General features: G+C 45.4%; 1 protein-coding gene across 4 annotated transcripts in view; it reads right to left on the bottom strand.

The window, feature by feature from the left end:
- Maf (MAF bZIP transcription factor) overlaps positions 1-25,104 on the bottom strand; it is a 362,946-nt gene that overhangs the window by 10,393 nt on the left and 327,449 nt on the right. The window lies entirely within an intron of this gene.

A 25,104-nucleotide genomic window follows, 5' to 3' on the forward strand; every position in this document is an offset into this window, starting at 1 on the left:
GAGAAGTGACTGTGGTGTTTTAATTATGTTAATTTCCAACTCGAAGACATTATATCTGCTCCTCCACGGATGGTTCCTGGAATTGTCAGTTGCTTGAGAACACCCACTCTCTCCACTTACACCATGGTCTCCAGGCAAGGGGACATGGAGACAACTGTATGTAAACTAGTATGCCCCCGTGTCCTGCGTACCAGGCCTTTCATGTATTCATTGCCCCACGTGAGAATCCTCAAAGCCGCATTCTGAAACACAAAGTTTAAGGTCAGCAAGATACTGAAGAGTTCTCCGTGACACGGCAGAGACTCCTTCATTAAACACAAAGAAGGTGAGGGTGGAGGTTTTCATATGGCACACTGTTCCTCCTCCTCCTCCTCCTCCTCCTCCTCCTCCTCCTCCTTCTCCTCCTCCTCCTCCTCCTTCTCTTTTTCCTCCTCTTCATCTTCCTCTTCCTCCTCCTCCTCCTCCTCCTCCCCCTTCTCCTCCCCCTCCTCCTCCTCCTTCTCCTCCCCCTGGAATGGCAGCTTCAGGTCAGCCAATAACACAGATCTCTGGGCCTCTGCCTCTAGGTAGGTCCTATGAAATGCCACTGCTTTTCAGCTCCTCACAGCCATCTAAGTCAACCTAGAGGACAGGAAACTCCACACTTTACTCACAGAACTACAAGGCATAGTACAGATCTGTAGCCGTTAAGCCTTCAAATCTCAGGACTATTTGTTACGCAGCAAAAGCTAGCTGACAGTTCTCATTTCACTGTGTAATAAACATTTCCCTCATTGTTCTCCCTTAATTAGAACCCCAGATGCCTTGCCCATCCTATGTTCTAGCACTTTCTCCCTTTCTTGTAGAACATCCTCTAGACTTCTTGTGTCCCTCAGACACGCCAAACACACTCTCCATTTGGGACTTTTCTATCTGCTGCTCCTTCTGTGGGAGCGATTTTCTCACAGAAAGGAGAAAGGTTTGTCTCTCACTCATCTCAGCTCTCTGTTCAAATGTCACCTGTTTCAGATGTCACCTGGGTCTGGCCACTTCCTTCATGGCATCAATGCAATGACCCTTCCCTCCCCTTAATGTTTCTCTTTTCAAATACAAAATAACGTTGGACACACTAGCAATCATCCTTTCCCTTCTCTCACAGTGTAAGCTCCACGAAACTTGTGATATTTGTTGAGTTAGTTAAGTGTCTGGACAAACCATTACCCATCTTTTTATTGTTTGCTCAAGGGATAAGACTGAGGCCCTGAAAGCAGCTTTTCCATAGCCTACGTCCACTGAGTAGCGGTCGAGACTGAAAGGCAGCTCTGTCTGCTGTCAAGCCCGTGTGCCCTCTACTACACACCCTTTTTATGGGTTGACTGGGGACCAGAAATGTCTATACATTCAATTTAGACAAGGGGTGAGTTACTCACAAAGGAAAACTAACCTTCTATCTAAGGCTGAAGTGTGACTGTTCTTCTAGAGCCCAGGACTGGTATAAGCTTTACCAATGACTTTCATACCTGCCACTGACCCAGAGATATTGGCTTCTGTTCTACCCAAATAGCTTCCTCCCCTAACTCTGTTCCAGTTATAATTAAGTCTGTTCCCAGCCTGGACTTAGGTGTGGGTGGACTTGATGTCCGACATCCTAACGAAGCCAATAGAATACATCCACGGGAAGCATGAACCATCTCCTCCTCGGTCATTTTCTGCCATGTTCCTCTCTGTCCCTGTCTCTTTAAGTCCAAAAAGGCATCTGGTTTCCATATCCGTGCCCGAGCGAGGCTTTGCTGCCACTTATCAATCGGAAAGCAACTGGGGCAATGGTCGCAGCCTGCGGCTTGTGGCTTTGCTCTTTTAGAATGAGGAGATGGGCAGTTTTATCTCGAACCTCAATGAAGAGGAGGCTGGATTGCTTTGTCAAGGTCAGTGCTAGATCAGAAGGTCTCAAATTGCAAAGTGCCTGCCAATTCCCACCGCCAATACTCACCACTGTTAGATATTTATGCTAAAAAACAAAAACACACAAAAAACCCAACCCTAAAAAAAAAAACAAAACCTATGTACCGTGTACATTGACTCTGTCCCTCCTAACATACCCCCATACCCCAGTTTGTTACTGAAATCACTTCAGCCAAGGGAACTCTTAGAAAACAAAAGCCTAGCAACACCACTGGACTTGAATTCAGACCATGTCCCCTTGCCATTTTACCTCTAGAGTCTTTGCATTTGGCTCAAGCATTTGATTTTGCAACCTTTCCCTTCTTTCCCCTGCAAAAAAAATCATCTTTGTTTTGTTTTGTTTTTTGCAGTCTTTCCACGATGTTAATAGAAGCTTACTATATCATTTCTATGGGCTGTCCTTATAGGTCCTCGTTTCTACTATGGGCCATTCAGGGAACTTCTACTTTGTATTGTTAAAATCAATGTCTCAGCATCTCTAAACATATAGATTTTCCCTCCTAAGAATTCATATCCCTAGCATCGGTTCACATGGAGTCCAAAAACTCTCAAAATGCTGGTACGTTTCAGTGACGGCATGCTGACCAGGAGCACGTGTGCATGTGTGTCCGTTTACAGCCTTGTCAGCTCTCTGTGCTCTTTACTCTTTCAAAGTTACTGCAGCGTCATCTTGTCACAAGCTATATCTACATATGCATCCTATTCCCCAGCAGTCAACCTCCTTATTTAAAGTAGAAGCATCTGTCCTTCCTTTTCCCGAGGGTGGAGATCAAATGTTTAGTTAGCATGGAAATTCTGAGTGAGTGTACACAGAGAGGATTTGGGCGGGAAAAGAGCAGTCCCACCAGTCAAGGTGTCCCATCTTTCCCAGGTTTTCAAAGAACATCTTGCTCCTCTTCCTTTCCAATCATCAGTGCAGCAAGGCAGCGACCTCATCGGAATCTGGTACGCAGACCAGAATGAGTGCCGCAAATGTCTTTGCTTCCCATCAGCTCCTGGGCTCACAGCCCTAGCTGTGGGTCCCCAGAGGGCCACATCTTGATAGCTGACAAACTGTCTGCATTTATTAAATGTCATTTATGCCACACCAATCAGAGAGATTGTCTCTTTTCTTTCTTGCTGTTGTGTTTAATGGGGCCATCTCCCTACTGCATCTTTGAGTAAGGAAGCAAAACTACTTTGAATGCATGAAATATGAATATGCAAATAGCAACCCTGCCACTCATTCACGGGGGGGGGGGGGGGGAGAGGTAGAGAGAGAGAGAGCGCGCCCCTGTCTCTAACCCCAAGAAGTTTCCTGAGAGCTATGTTCTCTGGTTTTGATATGTCTCATTAGATGCTGGGCATCGTGATGGAGTAGACAGATTTTCACTGGGTTTCATTTCCTAAGTGTTTCTGAGTGTGTTCTCCCAACAGCTTTCTTGCAAAGCTGTCGGTGTGTGGGTTCTCCCATTACCAGACATCAACATTTGGGCATTGTCTTGCCCCTCTTCCACACCACATCTCCTAAGCTTTATTTTCTTCTCCTTGAGATCTGAGATCTAGAAATTGTTTCAAAAGAGCTCATTAAATCTTTTTTAGTTCTTTTTTTCGGAGCTGGGGACCGAACCCAGGGCCTTGCGCTTCCTAGGCAAGCGCTCTACCACTGAGCTAAATCCCCAACCCGAGCTCATTAAATCTTAACCTGAGGGAATTAAGGAGATGGCTCAGCAGGTGAGAATGTTTATGACGCAAGCATGAGGTGCTGAGTTCAAATCCCAACCACCTAGACAAAGCAGTTACGAGTAGCCATAAATGCCTATAACCCCAAGTGTTCTTGGCACCCAAGATAGAGGGTTGCTGAGGCTTTCCAGCCACCAGTTTAGGTCAGGTACAAACTTTGTCTCGAGGAAATAAAAGCAGAGTCATCGATCAGGACACTCAACATTCTCTCCTGGCCTCCTCTACACTTATGGGACATGTGTGCGTATACCACACATATACGCCCAGTTTCCACGCGTGTCGTCAAGAGGATTTGCCTGCATGTGTTTTCTCCTTTAAATCCTTTGAATGAGACTTATGCAATTGGTTCACTTAAGAAGTCCTATTGAAAGAGCATTTATCTTAAAAATGACTGTTGAATCGTTCATCTTTGAAACAACATGCATTTCTGCTTTGATAAGAGAACTCAACTGAATGCTTCGAGTTTCAGTTTGGGGGAAAAAAAATCAGGAAAACAAGCACGACCGCACTTGCCTCACAAGGACCAGTTGAAACATCCTGATAGATTTTCTTCTATTTTGGAAATGTATTTTCAAATGTATTTGCGTCTTGCTTCCTCCATAAACTTATAAATTTCAAAATAAATTCATTTTATATCTTTCAGTGCCTTCGTGATCATATATTCAGTAAAGAGATAGATAGATATGTCTTAATTTATGATTTGCTATTGCTGTTGTTACTAGAGTTAAGATCTTTCCCCACCAAGGTTTTGTTTTCGAGACAGATTGGGTAAATGCATTTACATAAGGCTCTTGAGAGAGGTGGTTGCTTTGTTTAAAGTACCAAGGAAGCTGCGATTCCCAAACAATACAGACCACTTTCTGGGTCTGAATAGCTACAGACAAGAGACTTGTCTTGAACTGCCCGCACGGCTGGCTTTTTTCTCCACTGTGTGCAGAGAAGTATGAGGTGTGGGCTCACAGATGGTTTGAATTCAGGTGGACTAATTCTTGATGGGCTTATTTTCCTCAGTTGAGCTGCCTGCCTGGCACTTAGCACAGGAGTCTTGGAAAGGGATGCCGGGAAAGTTCCTGGGTGAGGGTTACTCCTTCCACCTGGACCCAGGGCAGAGAAGTGCAGGAGCCCTGTATCAGCGGAACAAAAACTGGCTGAATGCAGAAAACGGAAAGGCGTCAGCTGAAGTTTGGGTCAGCCGGACTGCCGGCCTCTGCCCGGTGCTCGCTGTTCTGCTGTGTAAGAAGCTCTGGGGAGTCTGAAGGCTTTCCTGGCAGCCCTGGGATTTGGTTGGGAGTCTGCCTGGATGCTGAGACAGCCCTCCCCTCCTCTCTCCCTCCTTTCAGAGTCTGTTCTGGGGACTTCTACCTGGGCTGGCCTAGATTGGAGGGCCTGTAAGATAAAGTGTTTGGCTTTTTGGGGGCTTTCATGGCTGCCTTCAGATTCATTTCCAGAGGCTGGAGAGATCTTCCCCAGAGAAGTAGCTAAACCCTTCAGTGGCGTCTCCCTGTTTGCTGTCGAGAATTTTCTAACACAACCACATCTGTGTATAGTATGTTCACATTCAACCGTGGCAAGAGAGACGAAGAACTGTTGTTGAGAATAAAATAATAAAACCACAATCACCATCACGGATAGGGCAAATCAGGGTGCTGGAGACGGTTAGACTGTAAAGTGCAGGGTACACATGGGTGATGACTGAGTTTGAGCCCCAGAATGCAGGTTTTTTGAAAGCGAGGCGTTCGTTTGTCATTTGGTACTTGGGAGAAGTAAAGACAGGTAGGCAGGATCTCCAGGACTTAATGACCACCTGAGCTGAATCAAGTTGGTAAGCCCCAGGGCAATAAGAGACCTTCTCTCAGAAAAATAACATGGAGCATGATGGAGGAGGACACTGGACGTTGCCCTATGGCCTGCAGCCACATGCCTGCACACATGAAAACGTACACACAAAACAGTACCGATAGCCTGGCCCAGAAACTCAACTTCTGCGTATAAATCCTTAAACAGGGCCATTCTAGAAGCCTGGGCACTTGATAAGTGTAAAAATCACTGTGGGGTGAGTGGGTGAGTGGGTGTGTGTGTGTGTGTGTGTGTGTGTGTGTGTGTTTCAGTCCCATCCCCAGCCAGGACCAGAGGTTTAGAAGAAGAAAACTACAAATTGTCCTGTAACTTCCACACATGAGCCATGGCTGTTATACACGTGCGCGCGTGCGCGCGCACACACACACACACACACACACACACACACACACACACACGTTTAAGAAAATAAACAATTCAGTTGTATTCATCCCCAAGACTTTTGAGCCTGGGCCACTGTGTTCTGATACCCAACCATAAACAGTACCAGCCTCTGCATCCCCAGGCACTGATGGAAATGGGTCTCTTGAAGCAATAGCAATGATAGGGAAACCTGGGCTCCTCAGACGTGTTTGTGTTGGAAGCCCAGCCTATCAAGTACTGGGTGATAATGCCGTGGCAGGAATAGGGTTAATTTAGTGATACTTATGAACTGCTGGTAAAAATGTAAGTTAGGATGTTGTTAGGTATCTGTGCACCTACTTGAACTTTTTTTTAAAAAAAAATATTTGTGTGTGTCTGTGTGATGTGTGCATGTGGAAGCCAGAGGTTGACTTTGAGCCTCTTCCTCCATGATCTTGACTTATTTTTTTTAGGACGGGCTTTTCGCTGTCTCGAGCTCACAGTTTTAGCAAGGTTAGCTCATCAGGGAGCCTCACTAGGGATCCACCTGTCTCCATTCCCCCAGTGCCCGGATTCGCTGTTGGTTGCTGTGGTTCCAAACTCTGCTCCTCAAGCACTTCCCACTGAGTCATCCCCCCCCCTCTGTCCATCCATCTGCACATGGAGGTGATACAGGGAGGGAAAGACAGACAGTAGTTCTGTCTGCTGGACAAAAATGGAGCTGATGTTTTTGATTGATTCTTGTACCGAGTTCCCATGTTTGCTGCAGCCTGAGTATCAGCTCTGTTGCTTTCTCAAAGAGCAAGAGTCGCAGAAACAAGAGAACACGTCAGCAGTCATACAACATGCCTGTGTCACTGAGGCTCGCAGCCAGGCTGTGAGCTGACTGGGATGCAAAACTGATTTTCTAGAAAGATCGCTGAGCTCGGGCACTGACAGAAATGGTTTTTAAGGTTCATGGGAACCTAGTGGAAGATTTAGGTATGAAAACAAAAGTATATCTGAAAAACAAAATCAGGGGGGTAATTATCATTTCACTTAAAAAAGTAGCCAAGCAGTTGCCTATAATTCCTTTCAGAGCTTTGTGTACAAACAGCACCTCTGTGTGGCTTCAACCAGGGGCTATTGAAAAGGCACTCTCCTCTCTAGAGTCTGACTTTCTACCAAGGTTATATAGCAAAGTGTATTTCTTCAACTCCTCCCCTCTCTTCCTCAGTGCAGTCCCATTAACCTTGAACATTTACAACCAACTTCAGCGAAACCTGCCATGCGCATGTATGACTCTTGCCCCTCCCAACACTGTGTGTTATGATTGCCTGCTCAATTTGTGTTAAATGAGAAGCCCAAACCTCGAGTTCTTTTCCCCATCTCGTCTCTACACCTGAGAAGTTTTTAAACAACAGAGCCGGGAAAGCAAGAGGACACTTGTAAAGACAGCTGTACTCATCAGCAAACCTTGGATAAGGTCATTAGATGTGAAAATTATTGACAGGAGCTAGGGAGAAAGATGAGTGGCTGAAGTACCACTGGGCAAGCCTGGGACCCTGAGTGCAGGTCACACAAAAGCCTGGTGTGGTGACAGAGGTCTGTAGCCCCAGAACAGGAAGAACAGAGGCAAGAGGACCCTCGGGGCTCAGTGAACAGCTAGTCTAAGATGAATTAGCAACAGTGGGGTCACTGAGAGACCCTCTTTCAGAAAGTAAGGCAGTGGCAGTTGTGGGTGAATTCGCCTGCTCATAAACATGCTCACACCCACAGAAGAAGTCCAGCAATGCTGATAGGCTTTTTTGAGTGAGGAGAAATTCAGAGCGGAATAGCAGCATCCTTCTCAGAATCCAATGAGAGAATTTCTTTGGGCTTAGAACATTTCCAGAGTTGTTCAAATTCTACTGGAGGTGAATAGAATTAAAACGTGCACTGTCTACGGTGAAAATATGAAGAGTTGTGGCAAGTTCCAAAGTAACCGGGCCTGTAAACCAGCATTCCTCCACGACGGCATGTACCCCATACCTAGTTGCAAGATGTAGAGACAGCAAGCTGGGATCAAACTAGAAACTTCCTGTGTGTGCTGCTTGGGGTGACAAGACATCAGTCATTTCACCCAGCTGTGAACTCTATGAACCATAAAACGAACCTGCTAGGCAAGATGTGCTCACCTGTGCAGTGGTGGCACAGGGGGTGTGGAGGTAACCAACCCCTCTCTGATTTCCCTCCACAGGAAGGAGCTCATGCCTGGTACTGTAAAGCCTGTTTAACAGCCCATGCCTGTGGAGTTCCAAAACCTAAGTAAGAAATTCACTACTGTTTAACTAAATCTGTTTATATCCCCAGCCAAGCTACTCTCAGCCTTAGTCAGAGAAGCCTCTTTGTGCAGTGAATGGTGGTACCCAAGATGCTTGGAATAAGTGAGAATTGAGAGCTCATTCCCCGAACAAGGCATTTATACTATCCCTTCTAAGGCTCAGGGAACATTACTGAAGAGGAGATTGGAAGTGTGTAAGTGCAGGCAGCCCCCATGAAGGGCTGCAAACGCCCTCTTCTAGATTCAGTTCCAACCATTATGATCATGATCTCATAATGCTTCAGTTACCGACCTTGAGACCACATGAGACTGGCCCTTTTAATGCCCAACGTGGAACAGGGAGGGACTCGCTTCTTAAGGAATTATTGGCTATTGATAAGTTCTGGGAGAGAAAGAACATTGGTTTTGGTTGTGTTGATGCTAATCCCACCAGGAGCCTAACTCATGGTTAAACTCCTAGTTAAACTCAGTGGAAACAAATAGACATGAACACGAGAAAGGGATCCCATAGGGAGTAGGAAGGTAGACAGAGACAAGAGGGAGATGGGAAAAAGTAGTGGGTGACAGTGCAATATGCTAAGTGCATATGTGAAATTATCAAAGAAGAAATTTAAAGAAGAAAGGAAGGAAGGAAGGAAGGAGGGAGGGAGGGAGGTAAGGAGGGAAGGAAGGAAAAACCAAGATAACACCAAGAGTAAAGAATGCTGTCCTTAACAGACATCATGGTCATGGCAGAAGTCAGATCATTTGCTGTCTACACTTATATCTCCAGATCAGAATTGGCTTTTCTGTCCCCCCTGGCAACAGGTTTTAGCATGGCCACAAAATAAGCAATAAGTCAGGTTGTCAAAGGACGGTCTTGTGGGTGCCCACCACTCATCTGGAAGGCAGGCATTTTGCAGGGTGTCTCTTTGATGGCCTGTTAAAGAGCTGCCTGACCCTTCTTCTGCAGTGAGAGCTGTCTTTCTATTGTCTGTGGAATTTGCTCTGCCTGTTGAGGGAAGTGCCAGACCTGGCAGAGAGCAGGGGAGCTATAAAAGTGTCAGAATATTATGAACAGCCCGAAGACTGGGGCCCGTTGTTCTGCGCTGGGCAGTGAGGGAGGGCTAATGGTGTGCAGCGTGTAGGCTGTGCAATGTTACCTCCGTCCATGTGTGGAGAGGGGAGGGAGGATACGGCAGACACAAGCAGGCATCATCCTACAGCTCCAGATGTGGGACAGTTAATCCAACCATTAAGGGCAATGGTAGTCTGCAGAGGGTCTAGGGAAAATCAGCACTAGTATCCCTTGTCTAGAATGAAAGATACTGGGTTTAATCTTGACAGAGTAGTGGTAAGGTTCCTACATTTGCTCTTTTCTAGAACAACCTGATTTCTGCAACCGGGAATTGACAGTAGTCGTGCATAATTTTAACTCCATTTTTTATAGACCTTTTGCATACAACATTAAGCATGCAGTCTCACCATCCAATTAAAAGAGAGTTTTAACCATTTGCAGAATAGCGTTCTCAGAAAAACATTATTAAAAACACTACTCTGAATCCTCCATTCTTAAGAGGTGAGCATCAGTCACTCAGGGTGTCTGTGAACATTTGGCCTACAATCTTGTAGCTACCCAGTAGGCAGTTCCATGTTTGGGGAACTTGTAGGCAAGTTCTCAGTTAGAAATCCAGCCTTCGTTTTGATTTAATTAATTTTCTGGAGTTTTCCCGAAGATGTCATGCAGTAGGTGATGAAGGCAAGAACTGGAACTGTGTTCTCTGGCATATCCTTCTGGCCTTGACTCCTGTCCTTGGCCTCGTTGAGGTGGGCTTCTCCTATGGGGAATCTCACAAAGAGCCAGAGATACATGACCTGCAGATGGAGCTCAGAGTGTGTGCTGTTCAGTGCCTGAGCTGCAGGGAGTCAGCCTGGGCTCTGTCTCACCTGGCTTGCGTGGTCTTGAGTCTAGTGAGCAAGACTCTTGACTTGAAGGAATTCTGTGATTCCAAGAAGCCACGTTACACAGGGGAATAATCGCAGGTCGGATCTGATTCTACAGCTAAGCAGGCTGGGGGATACAATGATCCTTCCTGTGCCTGAATGACCTGGAGATGCCCCCTCCGCCAAGCTCCTTTTAAAGATTGAAAAAAAAATCAGGTAACAAGACAGCTTCATCTATAAAATGCTTGATATGCAAGAATGTAGACGCAAGTCTGATTCCTCCGAGCCCACATAAGAGAAACGGGGAGAGTAGAGAACGTCCGTAATCCCAGGATTGAGGACACAGAAACAGGATCACTGGGACTTTCTGGCTAAATCATCCAGCCAAACTGCAAACTCTAGGCTCATTGTCACAACAAGTGAAGAGAATAGTGACTGAGAAAGACTTCGAACTTTGCCCTTTGGCCTCCATACACATGGGCGCATGTACCCACATATATGCATGCACACACACACAAGATAAAAATATCCTTCATATATATAAAAGTAGCTTTCATAAGTCTACTACGTAGACCATTTTCTGAACCTGAATATTTCTTTCCAAGACAAACCTCCTAGTCCAGATCTCTAATATTCTATTTCAACTTTCATGAACAACCAGTCTCAGGTGTGGCTCCTTGGGTGCCACGTACTTGGTTTTCTTAAAGGTTTTACTTTAATTTTTTTAAATGTATATGTATACGTGCGTGCCGGTGTAAGTATATGCCGTATACATTGGTGTTATCGGCCTCCAGGACAGGGCATTAGATCCCTGGAGCTGGACTTGCAGGTGGTCGTGAGCTTCCCTGCACGGATTCTGAGAAACAAATGCGTGTCTCCTAGGAGAGCAGAAGTGCTCTTAGCCATCGAGCCATCTCCCCAGCCCCTGAGCTTGTTCTTCGAGACAGGGTTTCTCACTGGTTTGGGCTCACTAAGCTAGGCTGGCTACCCAGCAAGCCCCAGGGATCTACCTATCTCCACTCGCCAGCCTCGGGATTACAAGTGTGTGCCACCGTGCCCGCCCGGCTCTTTTCTGTGGGATCTGAAGATCAAACCCGGGCCCTCTCGTTTGCATGCTAAGCACTTTGCTGGCTGAGCACTCAAATATTGATTTAAAAAAATTCACTGAAAAGCAAATTAAAGTGAGGAATGTCATTTTCTTCTCCAGGCACATTAGCTTTGCCCCTATTGAGAGGGGATGAAGGGAATACCTGGGCATGACAGGAGCAGCGAAGGCACTATGAACACCTCAGTGAACAATCAGGAAGCCAACAGTTCAGATCTGTAGCTTGCCCACTCTTTGCCAATGAGCTCTTCTGGGGCGGGGTACTGACATTTGAAGAGCTAAGCCCTTGTCGGGGCTCTTGGTTTAGCTATAGACAAGGTTGAGGAAAGGAGAAAGTCACCACCATATTTTGACCTGGCAAAACTTGGGTAAAACTGGATGAGAGCTATCTGAACTCTCACACACTCTATTGTGTGTGTGTGTGTGTGTGTGAACTAATTTTCAGATATAAACTAGAAAGAAGGCTCATGAAGAACTCAGTTTGAACCATAAAGGAAGTGGACAGGCATAGAAATAAAAGTGACCCACATAATGGATCCAAGAGCTCCTCTGTCCTATCTGTGCCTCACTCAGAGGAGCTGGGATGACAAGGGGGAGGGTCCCCATTGGAAGCGCATAGGCGTTTGATAGCCACATAAGTGGTTTTAGACCTACGCATATGTAAAATGGACTAAGATCAAGCTACAAACTCTGCATTCATTAGGCATTTGAAGACATGCATCCCACAGCATAGGGGATGGCTAAGTTGACAAAATGCTAGCCTTGCAGACATGAGGACACATATGAGTCTCAGAACCCATGTTTTCAAAAAGATGGGCATGATGGCATGTGCTTATTATCCCGGCACCAAAGAAATGGAGACGGGGGATCCCTGGAGGGTTCACTGACCAGCCAGCCTAGCATTCGGAGAGAGGTCCAGACGAGTGAGAGACTCTGTTTCACCAAAATATTGCATGATGTCTGAGGACTGACACCTGAGGTAGCTGACTGGCCTCCACATGTGCATGCACACACGTGTGCACACACCTACATCCACACACACCTGCACACACATTCACACATCACAGAACTCCCTACCCTGTCAGTTCCTTCACTCAGGAAGAACTTCTTGGTCACTGGGGTCCCAGTGGCTATTTACCACTGACATTGGCTGAAGGCAATGTATCTTTTCACACTTGAAAGCCACACACAGCGCTTTCTCCAGGAATTACCAATTGTGAGACTTATTTATAAGATACCAAGCCTTGTTAGTTCAGCACAGGCCACCCAGCTAATTTCCTTTTAGCCCTCGGCTAGATTACAAACAAAGACCCCAGAGACATCTGGAAAATTAATTTATTAAAAGAGACTAGCTTGACAATACACATGATAATAAAATAAATGGATATATTCAATATCTTATAAGACAGTTGGTGATCACACAATGGAGTGTTCGAAGTCAGTTTGTTAGCATGTCTCATTACACCCTGCAAAGAATTGTAAAATAGTGTATTATTCATGAACCAACATGCTTTAATTACTATTGGTGCATATTTAGTTTTCTTTTTTTTTTTTTTTTCTTCCGGAGCTGGGGACCGAACCCAGGGCCTTGCGCTTTCTAGGCAAGCGCTCTACCGCTGAGCTAAATCCCCAACCCGCATATTTAGTTTTCAAATGGGAGTTAGAGTTGTCTGTAAATCTCAGCGTCCAACTCTGCTAGAAGATACCAAGAAGGGGCCACAAAGTGAGGCCCCCAGGCTTGCAAAGATAGCTAGGAGAAGCAATTCCCCTTCTCCTATCATGAAACAGGGCTGGTGGCTCCTGGCTCCACCCAACAAAGAACCACATTCCAAGGCCGTCAGCCATAGATGCCACCCCGTGCCCAAGTCCGTCCAGACACAAGTGGTTGGGATCATTCATCCACCCCATTCTGTTTAGGATTTTGGCCTTGAAACTCAATGTGCAATGGGATGTGAGCACAAAGAAGAGCAAGAACATCGCTGGATATGTTCTCTTACATGTCCAATACTCATCAGGAAGCAGGCCCTTCCCTCAAGCCATCCAAGGAAGGTGAACGCACCCTAGAGGAAACGTAAACCAGAGCCTGAAGCCAGGTTCATCTGGACCAGCTGACATTCAAGTCTACAGGCTGCTTTCAGCACGGCCTTTCAAGGTGGTTTGTTACACAGCTAAACCTAACAAATGCATGTGTCATAGGGGAAGTCTTTGGCATGCCCCTGATAATCCTCAAAACAACGATGTCTGCTTACATATTTCCTTTTGCTAGAGGGTGTTTGACCAATGGAGATATCAAATTAGTTTAAAATCATTTAAAAATGGAGAAAGTCACAAATTATTTTTTTTTTTAAAACAGTGAGCCTTGGGTTAAAGGCTACAAGAACAGCTATTCCAACTGGAAGGCATGACTCATCACGGTAAGCTGCTTCTGATCTGGACAAACCTGTTCATGTGTTTAGGGGACGAAAGACACAAGGACTCTCAATAATGAACGGCAATTCTTCACCTCAGGCTAAGCACCCACACTCCTGATTGTTAGGGTAGCTATCATATTAGACGTTGTGAAGATGGTGATGGTCATTTTAGCTCGTAAATGACTGAGTGTCAACTGGTCCAGATGAAGTTGGCTTCAGGCTTTGGTTTGTGTGCACTTATCTTTCTTGGACTACTGATGCTCTGAGGGAAGGGCCTGCTTCCTGATGAGTCCTGGGCCTGTAAGAGAGCTTCATTGCCTAGCATGATGAAGCTCTGGATTTGATTCCCTCATTACATCATGAACTAAGAATGTTGCTATACATCTATAATCCTAGCACTCAAAAGGTGGATAAGATGGATAGGAGGACCAGGAGTTCAAAACCATCCTCAGCTACATAGTGACTTTGAAGCCAGCCTGAGCTACCTATATGAGACCCCGTGTCAAAAATAATGGAGTTACCACACCCACGGGAGTATGAGAACTGCATTATTAGCTCCAAGAGACAAGATGCTTAGACAATGGAGTGGTAGAACCGGAGGCAAAAGGAAAGGCATGGGGGTACCACCAGCCTACACAGCCAGCCAAGCTTTCTCATAAAACAAGCTCTTCCCTTCCATCTCACAAGATAGCCTTTCTCAACTTTCCTTTCCCTACCCTGGCTTCCTAGAGCCCCCAGCTTGGTTGAAATTCCAGGTTCCACTAGAACTGGAGTCCTGGAATGAACTTCAGACAAACATCTGGCTTCAAAATGACTACCTTTCTGCATGGATACAGAGACATGCGTGAGCAGCTGGGTTTCTGATGGACTATTCTGACTGACATTTGTGAACAAGTTGTGCCCACCCCTACCCCACACCACTTCACCTTGCTTGAAGCTTCATATCCCTCCTTACTTCTTTTCTGGGTGCCCTGAGGGTAACTCCTACGTATCCATCAAATTCTACAACTCAGTGGAGTCCTCAGGTGACTTTGCAGAGTCACCCAAGCATTTCTGCCTCTAGTTCCACCCAATCCTGCCTTTCCGCTAGTGTAAATGTCTGTATCATATGGATTTGTTGGTTCTACTTTTCCATGCCCCACACATCCATGAATATACAAAACTCCCCAGAGTCTCTTACCCTGATGGGCAGACTTGAAACACTAGAGGACCTGAGTGGAGGTACCTAGACCAGCCTCTGAAGTGGAACTAGAGGCCCACATCCCCTTTCTGACCCCCAAGTAGGTCTTCTCTTCTAATTCCCTCCTACCTTGTAGTCCAGGCCCCTACAGCACGTCAGAAGATTCTCCATCCCCCTCTTTCTGATGATATTAGAAGACCAACACTTTCACCCCTGCCCCCTTGCTTCTGTCTCCCAGGTGCTAAAATTATAGGCAGAAGCCATCATAAAAAGCGGAAGTTTCTTTTTTCTTATGTGTGCATACAAGTATTTGGGTGCACCTGTGGTCAGAGGTTGATGTCATGTGTCTTCCTCAGTTGCTTTCCCTCATAAATATGTATCTGTTTCTTAGAGACAGGGCCTCTCTGTATATTAGCCCTGGCTGTCCTGGAATTCACTTTGTAGATCAGAATGGCTTTGAACTCACTGAGAATCATCTGCTTCTGCCTCCTGAGTACTGGGATTAAAGGTGGGCACCACCTTATATTTATTTGTGTTTATTTATATTCTCCCCCTTATATTTTGAGGAAGGTCATCTCACTGAACCTGGAGCTCACCAATTCAGCTACTCTGGATGGCCTGTGAACCTCATGTTTCTGCTTCTCCGGTGCTGGGATTCTAAGAGCACTGTCGCATTCAGCTTGTATAGATACTGGAGGATTGAACCCAGGTCCTCATGCTTACCTAGTGAGCGTGTTAATAACTAAGCCACCACCTCTGCCTTATGCAGCTCCTTCTTATTATGAGCTTTAAAAGAAATATACTCTGTCCACAGGGCCATTGACTCTTAGCTCTCCAGGGACAGCCCAGCAAGGTTTACAGCCATCCAGAGCTCAAGAGGACATTTGTAATTAAATCCTTTAGTGCTCTACTTGACCCCATTTCAACTGGGCCATAAGTTTTGGAAAAAAAAAAAACCTCTCAAGTCCAAAATTCTAAATAATGCTTATGAGTTGGTTTAGAACATGGGCTGCTCATATTATCCCACTGGTGGAAAAGACTTGGATCACCAAGACACAGTCGGGGAAAGGACACTGACCATTCCGATTAAAATATTTCTAGGAATCTCTGCATAATAAAGGGAACTTGCCTATAATTACAGGTGAAATAATAATTAAAAAGAGCCCTTGTAGTTCACTGTTGGTGTCTGTGTACCAAGACAAATACCTCCCCAGAATTGGGAGGCACAGAAACAATTAAAGAATAAATCCTGGGCTCCCATTAACACCCGACTCTATTAGCTGACTCGGTCTTCAGTCACATTAAAGCCCCGTGGAGTTTGCTGGTGGCTGGGGAGGAAATAGTTTGGGCCCTACAGAAATGAACGTGTAATTCCAGTCAGTAAATCTCTTCTGTAATTGGCTAATAAGCATACTGCTTGGCAAATAGCGGCTGGAGATGGCTGGTTGAATATTTTCTCCATTTTTCTCTCTTGCTTCTCAAAGGTCTTCTAGCTTCCGGGTGGGTCTCTTGAGTTTTGAAATTCTGGGGACCTGGAAGCTTCAAATAGGTGAGGTCTGAATGGAGACCACTCCTGAAAGAGAGCCCCTTTTAAAGCTTTCACATACATTTGGCATCCCTAAGCTTCAGTACTACCAATTCAAGGCTGGGTCCTTCCTTCTTTGTTTAGCCAAGGGCCTCTCAATTGCCAATAACAATACCATGCCCTGTACAGACAAACTATTTGTAGACATCAACAAATGCAGTCCCCTGTAGGTCAAACTGCCTTCAGGGAAGAGTTGATAGTCCAGCCCAAGGCACTATGAGTGTCCCATCTTGGTGAGCTATGAGAGGTCACTTTTACTTTCTTTGTTGACCTGTTTTCCGTTGACCTTTGACCTTTAGGGTATTTCCTCCCAGTTATGGAGTAGACTTGGCCTGCTTCCTACTTCCAGATTTCTCAGGTTTTGACCTGACCTGCCATTATCACACCACGAATGATTTTGATGAGGCCTTTTCCTGGGGCTCATTCTTCCGAGAGTCTCCTGGGACAATTGACATAGAGAAGGGCCATAAAAAAATCTTTATCATGCTGAGAAGCTCCTGATTTCCTTGATCTGTAGTAGAGTATTGGCTAATAGTACTACTGTCTCACAGCAGGGACTTTCTAATGATTGGAGTGTTGCTCACTATTCTAGAACACTGCTCTCTGGACATTCTAGACATCCATCTCTGGACTCTTGCCATCTCAAAAACAGTAGCAATCTCTCTCACAAAGATCAGACCCTCAGGAGGAAATTTGTGTTGCTTAAATCCCCCGGGTTTAGCATAAATCTGCATAGAGTAATACAAATTTGACTAGACTGGCTGGACTGAAAGCCCAGGGATTTCCCTCTCTGCCTCTTCCTCCACAGCACCACATTACGAATTTATGTGGATGTGGGGTATCTGAACTTGGGTCCCCATGCATGCACAGTAATACATTATTCAATGAGTTTTCTGCTCAGTCTCCAAAATCATCGTCTTAAATAGACCACCCATGGTAGCACAGGAAGCTCTTTCTGTTTGTTTGATGAAGATCATGACAGGAGTAGCCAACCCAGAGGCCAGAGGGCATGGAATGGCATGAAAGTTTCTCTTGTCAGGTGGGAGTAAGGAAAAATTATATAGAAGCATTGACTTGGAGGCCAGAAACAGATACAATGCTATCTATGGAATGAAAATTAAGGCATGTGGCCATTCCGTCGTGTTGAAATGTGGTTGCTTCCCTCAGGTACTTTGATAAACTTCCTCTTCTGTGAAGGGGTATGAGTTCAAGAATTCAGCGTCTGATCTTTACCCAAGAAAAATGTTCTTGATTAAAGTTATCCTAGTCAGAAATTCCTTGTGAATATCTACCTATTCATCCATGCATTAGTCTAGGCACCTAGCTCTCCATCCATCCACCCAACTATTCACCCATTATCAATCCATCTGTCCATCCCTCCCTCTGTTCTCCACCCATCCATCCATTCACCCATCTACCCATCCACCATTCAGTCTGCATATCTCCATGTATCAGCCACTCATCCATCCATCCATCCACCCATCCATCCATCCATCCATCCATCCATAATTTATCTATCTGTCCATCCATTATTCATCCACCCATCTCTTCATCCACAGGCTCTCAGAAAAGTCTTGCTCTAATGGAACTCACATCCTGTAGTCGTATGACAAAGGAAACAAAAGCAACTGAGAAACAAGACAGCATGAGTTTGTAAATAATCACCACGAAGAAGATAAAGCCGGATGCTGTGGTGTGGAAGCCAAGAGGGGAGGAGGGGTTCTTAGAGCATGTGCTCAGGGAAGGCCTCACGGAAACAGGAATATTTCACGTGTGTTGAGGACTAAGAAGAAAAGCAAAAGAGGAGTAAGTCCATCCAAGAGCCCAAGGTGGTAGAGATCCATGGAGATCAAGATCCGGGAAGCTGGTCAAAAGGAAAACAGTTTAAGAATATAGAAGCACCCGGAAGCGAATGGCCTGTCAACGGGAACAGAAATGAAGTGGGTTTGGTATTTCATTCTGATAGGAGGCATTAACCCTTCTCTACAGACACACCCCACCTAACTTCTTTGTTCCCATCCCAAGGGCTCTGCAGGTGAATCAGGGAAAGCCATCCTTTCCCTGCATCGGAGGCGCCCACAACTGAATGCTTCAGCACAGCACGCTCTTGGTGAGCCCTGAAATGGGGGCCCTTGGAGATCTCCCACAGGGGAGGAGGGAAAGGAATTTTGGTCAAGTAGTTCACACACTCCCTGTGTGCATTCCTGAGGCACCACTTTCTCAGTAGACATAACACGGAGCAGGATGGGGACATTGCAGACTGCCACCCATGCTCGCCCAGCTCTTATCAGCTGCAGCCAAACAAAGACACCTTCCCAGAAGGCTTTGTTGGTAAAAAAATAAATAAATAAAAAATAAAAAGAAATAGGAAGAAATTAATCATATGTGCCTTCACTAACTTCCATTTGAGTTTATGTCAAAACAATTTCATTAAGCGATGGAAACTGGAGATACTGTACCAGCACACACAAACCAATGCGAATTGTTCAACAATTTTGCTTTGAAAATAACCACTGCCCATCGCATTCTAGAAGGGACCCAAACTCCATTCATTTTGTCTCCTTCTAAATATGCTTAGAATGTTAGCACAGGACACCTTTCTCCAGTATGTTTGATTTTGCTTCCCATTTTAAGAGTGTGTGTGTGTGTGTGTGTGTGTGTGTGTGTGTGTGTGTGTGTGTGTTTGTGTGTGTGTTTGTGTGTGTCCCATTGAGATTCTCACCTGCTTTTACTCTGCTTATTCTCCAACTTCTGGGATGTGCTGCACAGAAATAGATAATCTTTACGAATCTGAATTTCTCCTGATAAGTAGCAATTGTTAAAAGATTATTGCATCTTAAATTATGTGTACATGTGTTTGTGTGTGTGTATGGATATGTGCATGTGAGTTCAAGAGGCACATGGGAAGGCCAGAAGCATTGGATCCCCCAAGTAACTGCACTTGTAGGCAGTTGGGAGGTGCCTGGTGCAGGGACTGGGTTTCTTGGATCTTCAGGGACCCGGGACCAATGCATGCTGGGCTAAAATTTTACCACTAGCTACATCTTCAACCCTCAGATTCTTCTTCCTCTTTTTTTTGAAAAGTTACCTGCAAAGAGTTAAGAAGGTTGCTTTGAATTAAATGTGCTACCTGATCACAAACGCTGCTTTTCAGAATTCAAAGCAATTTTCTCTTCCTTACGGTCTTGCTAATATGATCCGGCATCTGAAATAATAACTATATTTCCAACAGCCTGAGCTCTCCCACTTCTTTTAGCTCTCTAATTTCTTACATGATTCCCCTGGTTTTACAAGTATTTTTAATAGACCAATGTTCCAGATTTTTCTATGCAGTCAAATCCTTTCCTAATCAGAAGCCTTGTTTTTCCATAGGAATTTAATTCCCTCTGCAGAACTGTACCGGGGCTGGGCTGTTCTGGTTTACATTTTCTGACATGTTTTCCGTCCCCTGAAGATTAACTTAACCATCGCGTGGCTCCGTCTCAATCCTTCGTATCTCATTTTCACTTTAGAAAAGCATTCTGCTTCTGCTTGGTCGCCTTCGTTGCATACTGCTGAAGATGGGCCTTTCAGGCGTGAGGGTGCACTTCCGTGGATGCTGCCCACTGCTGCTTCTTAAGCTGCAGGTGATGCTCTGAGAGGCTGGAATCAGCACCCAGAGCCAGGGACTCTTAACAGAAACAAAATCGCACAGCTGGGTGCACGAACTGAACGCGGCAATGGGCGCGTTCCTGCGGGCGATCCAATGCAAATATATCGCTAAAAACCAGCTCTATGGGTCATTTGTCATGGAGAAACACAGAGCACCGGTTTGGTAAGAATTGTTTTTTTAAAGTTTGCACTACCCAGAAGTTCTAAAATCTTTTCTTTAAACGAATGGCTCTCAGCCCGCCCCTCCCAGGACTTGTCTTCAAGAACCTCTTCCGTTTAAATATTCTTCTATAGAGGAGCTTCCTGCTCCTCTATAAACCTGGTCTCCTTGGTTCTCTATGTCTGCTTCCCTCCTTCGACCTTAACACACCACCTCCTGTTTCCTTCCTTCCTTCCTCACTCTCTCCGTTTCCTTCTCTCTCCCTCATAACGGCATCTGCCACACGCCTTCAACCCCATTCTGAATTCCACACATCTGTAACCTCACGTGATTCTGCTCCTTGCCAAACTCTGCGCCGTGCCAGACCCGAAGAAGTGGGTGCTTAATAAGAGTTTGGTAAATGAGTTTTTAAAAAAAAAAAAACAAAAAATAAAAAACACAAAACAAAAAAAGCGCAGGCCCCGGAGGTGACAGACAGGTTCCCCCACCCCCTACTGCCACCTCAGCTCTCTGGCCTGGCCTTCTGTGGGAACTGCATTAGCCCTGTATCTGCATCCTGTTTCCAGTTATCATCATGTACCTGCCAATTTAAAAACAAAACAAACAAACAAAACAACAACAACAACCAAAAAAACCGTCGTTCTCAGTCCTCTGGCCAGAGGTGGCTGTGAATTCTCCCTCCCCTAGAGAGTATGGTGACAATGTAGTCCTGCTCCTCCCCTCCTCCTTCATGCTCTTGCTCCTGGGCCAGGTGCATTGAACAAATATTACCCAGGGCTGTATTATCCTTGCATAGAAGGCCGGACAAAGAAAAGGGAGCTTTAGGCAAATTGCACTAGGTGGTATCCATGCTTCTGTCTGAGGCGATCCACAGAGACGTGTTGTTTTGAGTGACAACACTGCTGCCTTCAGTCCCTTAAGAGGCCGCAGAGAAACACAACTTGCTCGCCCAGGACAGAAGGAAGGACTTGAGCTAACCCCCCCCCCCCGAAGATTCTCTTGCTTTTGCATCTTGCCTTTGCTTCCGGTATAACACGGGTCCCGTCTTTTTCTGGTGCTTGGGGGAGACCGTTCTCCTGAGTGACAGAGGGGGCGTGTGTGTGACAACTCATGATGAAGAGCCCAGTTCTGAACTCCTGAACATTTCCTGTCTATTTATAGAGAATCTGGGATCCCATCCAAGCAAGCCCGCTGAGGGCCGCAACCAAATAATAGGCTCGTTTGAAAAGTCTGTGACGTGGTGATTCCACCAACTCAGGTCAGGAGCTCACCTCTTACTTGCTGACTTGGGCTAGATATGCAAGGGTGACCAGCGATCCCTGTTGCCTGCAATGGAGGGGTTCCCCCAAGACTAGGAAAACCAAGATGACCCTAGCTAAACTGCACCATGGGTGGCCCCAGTTGTATTGCATTGCAATAATGCTAAAGATTCTGATTGCAAAACCCATCACCACCACTCTCATTGTGGGGACCAGAACTGGGATCGTTTCCCAATAGCCGTACAGCTGTAAGCCTCCATCTCAATGAGGCTAAATAGGCAGGTGTGATGGGGCAGATTTACACACAATTGATTTTAATAGAGTAGACTAGGGCCTGCAGAGACAGCTCAGTGGGTAAGAAGGGTTTCTATGCAGGCTTGTAGGATCTCAATTTGAATCCCCACTACTGACAACAAGGTGAAAAGACAGGCAAGCAAGGGCACACATGTGCCCATAACCTTAGCCCCATGAAGGGAGGAGGCAGGAGGATTGCACAGGCTCGCTGGCTTCCGGATTAGCTCTGGGTTCAGTGAGAGGCCCTGTTGCCGAGGAATCAAGGGGACAGCACAGAGCAGGACATCCAGTGCACCGCTCTGGCCTCTGCCTGTACACACACAGGTGTGCACCCCCTTCCCCACGTACACACAAGGAGTAGTCTGTGTCTATTCTTTCTTTTGCCTAGGTTCACGCATAATCTTCATCATGAATATTTATTGGTCTTCCTATGGGAAAAACCTTGATGTTTAAATCAAAGTACCACTCTTTCTCCCTTCCTCTCTCCTGTTCCTCCCTCTCTCCCTCCCTCTGTTTCTCGCGCCTTCCTTCCATGTGTGCGTTGCACATGGATCCCTTCAAATGAAATATTCTCCAGATGCCTAACTTTAGAAAACCTTTAAAGCAAGTCACTCCAGTTTACAGAAGAATCAAGAATCCATCGATTAAAATTAGCATCCTTTGTGACTCACTGGGCCATTTCATCCCAGCCTGCATGCATCTACCAATATTGGAGCGAGGGATTCCATAAACTAAGTAGGCTTCTGAAAAACAGAGTTGTTCTGTAATAGGTTGAACAGAGAACATTTTCGGCTTTATGCCCCACATTGTCACAACTACTTAGTTCTGCCTTCCTGGCAGGAAACACAGACATAAGCTGGTGCAATGTGTAAGATGGGGTACTACTAAAACTTTACCAATAGACACAAATTGGAATTTTCAATGACCCTGACTAAGTCGAGAAGCTCATTTTCATTCTTCCCGCTGAAAGTTACTTATAGGAAATTGCTTGACGGTTTACACCTCAGTCTCCTGCACTGTGAGAGAATATAGAAAATAAAATGAATGAGGGTAGGGTAGATCTAAGGAGATTCTGGTTTCCCCACTGGTTTTGTTGTTCTATACCAGAAAGCCTAATTTTAAAAACGTAAACATGTTATCCTTGAGTGTCTGACATGTATGGGAGCATGGGGGGTCAGAGGGCACCGCTGTGGAGTGGGCTTCCCCTCGCACCTTTACACCGATTGAGGGATTGACCTTGGGTTGTTAAACTTGAGTGGCAAACTCTTTGCCCACTGAGTTGTCTACTTAATATTCCCACACCACACATTAATAAGTGTGCTCTGTGAGCTTTGGTAAGGTCTAAATAGGACATTGGGAAGTGGTGATTATTCGGTCCCCATGGAAGTCCATAGAAAACAGAGAGGTATTTGCTCCAGCTTTCATTGCAGTACATTTTGTGATTGTGCATATCACAACTCTGAAATCGTGAAGACCCGTAGAATTTGGGTCCTGGGCCCTTGTGGCAGCTAGACTTTACCCAAAACCAGAAAGTTTCTCCTCCCTCCCTCCCTCACTCCACCCTCTATGAATGCCCAGAGCTGGCAGAGTGCCCAGGCTTCTGTCTGGCTTAAGGCATTATTTGCTTTTCTTTTGCATTTTTTTTTAACGAAAATAAGAGTGCTGTTCACTTACATATCTCTACCAGTTTTCCCTGCCTCGTCTCCCCAGGTGTCTCTGTATCATCCATGGGAATTTTACGCAACACTCTGGCATTTCCTATGTCCCAACACCTACTGGCATTCTGAAGAGGCACACGTGTGTGTGTGTGTGTGTGTGTGTGTGTGTGTGTGTGTGTGTGTGTGTGTGAGAGAGAGAGAGAGAGAGAGAGAGACAGAGACAGAGACAGAGACAGAGACAGACAGACAGACAGACAGACAGACAGAGAAAGGGAGACAGAGGGAGACTCAGAGAGAGATAAAGGGTGAACATATGTGCTCCTGATAACATTTTTTTCTTCTTCCTTTGGCTTGACTACATTCTCTCTTCCCTCTGAATCTCTTGATCCTTGACCTTGAAACAGGAATATTTGCTGTTTCTTGTGGGCTGGGGCACTTGCCATGTCTAAGTGGGTGACTTGACCATGTCTAAGTCACCTCTTCCTGCAAATCCTGGACTTTGGGCAACCACAGCCCCTTCTCTAAGGTCTGGGCGTTTAATTTGTATCTCTGTGTCTTAACCTTCCCAAGAATCCTATGTGTTCCTTACTCTCTTGTCTTAAGCTTCAAGGGACGGTCAACACAGTGCAAATTTATGGTACACGAGTGTCCCCAAGTAGATTCTTGAGTGACTTGTCAGACTCTGAAAAAAACTCTCTACAATTTGTTTCCTTTATTATCTAAAAATAGACCACACTATGCATATATTTACATTACCAAAATATTCCATATGCCTCATTGAAAGTGAGCAGTAATGAACAAAATGAATAATTAACCACAGTCCAGAGAAGGATACAAACACAGTCCTGCAATTTTGAGTACCCTCTCCATTTTCTTTCTCGCTTCTTCCTCTCCTTTTCTCCTTCCTCTCTACCTGGCCTCTCTCCCTTCTTTCCTCCTCCTCCTCCCTCTCCTCCTCTCCCTCCTTCCCCTTTAATCCCATATAACCAGTTAACACAGCAACATCAATATTTGTCTTTGTTATTGCCCTCTTAGTGAACAAATACCACTCTATGACTTCATAATATTCCACCCAAGCATCGTCTTATGTTTTATTTCATCATTTCCATTTTATTGAACATTTGTTTCCAATTTTTACCATTATAAATAATACTCCAAGCAACATCTTTGTGCACAGATGATTTTTATGGTACCTTAAATTACTTATTTATGGCTGAATGCTACAGGTGGAATGACTCTGTGAGCGTTTTAGAGATAGCTATATATTTTTAGAGGAGAGATATTGTCAAGGTCTGTGCTGAAGGAATATGGTGTCTACGGACTCTCTTTTTCTGACTGCGCCAGAATCCTCACCTCAGGATTGCTGTCCTAGAGAGGATAAGCCTTCAGGAACTTTCCATTCTGGCTATCACCTTTATACTGCACCAGCATCTTCCTCCCTTTAGTGCGTCTTGCTGTCAACTAGCACTGGATCTAGTTCAGGGACCAACCCTTGATTTTTGGAACACAAATATCATCTGGCCCATTTCTCATCTCCTGGCTCCCTGTATCCAATCAGACAATCTGCATAGCTCTTTCTGTCTTTCCAAGGGCTTTTGTACACATACACCACACACACACACACACACACACACACACACACACACACACACACACGAGAGAGAGAGAGAGAGAGAGAGAGAGAGAGAATTGTCTAACGATTTCATTAAGACTC

The sequence above is a fragment of the Rattus norvegicus genome, chromosome 19 (assembly GCF_036323735.1).
Source record: "Rattus norvegicus strain BN/NHsdMcwi chromosome 19, GRCr8, whole genome shotgun sequence".
Taxonomy (NCBI): Eukaryota; Metazoa; Chordata; class Mammalia; order Rodentia; family Muridae; genus Rattus; species Rattus norvegicus.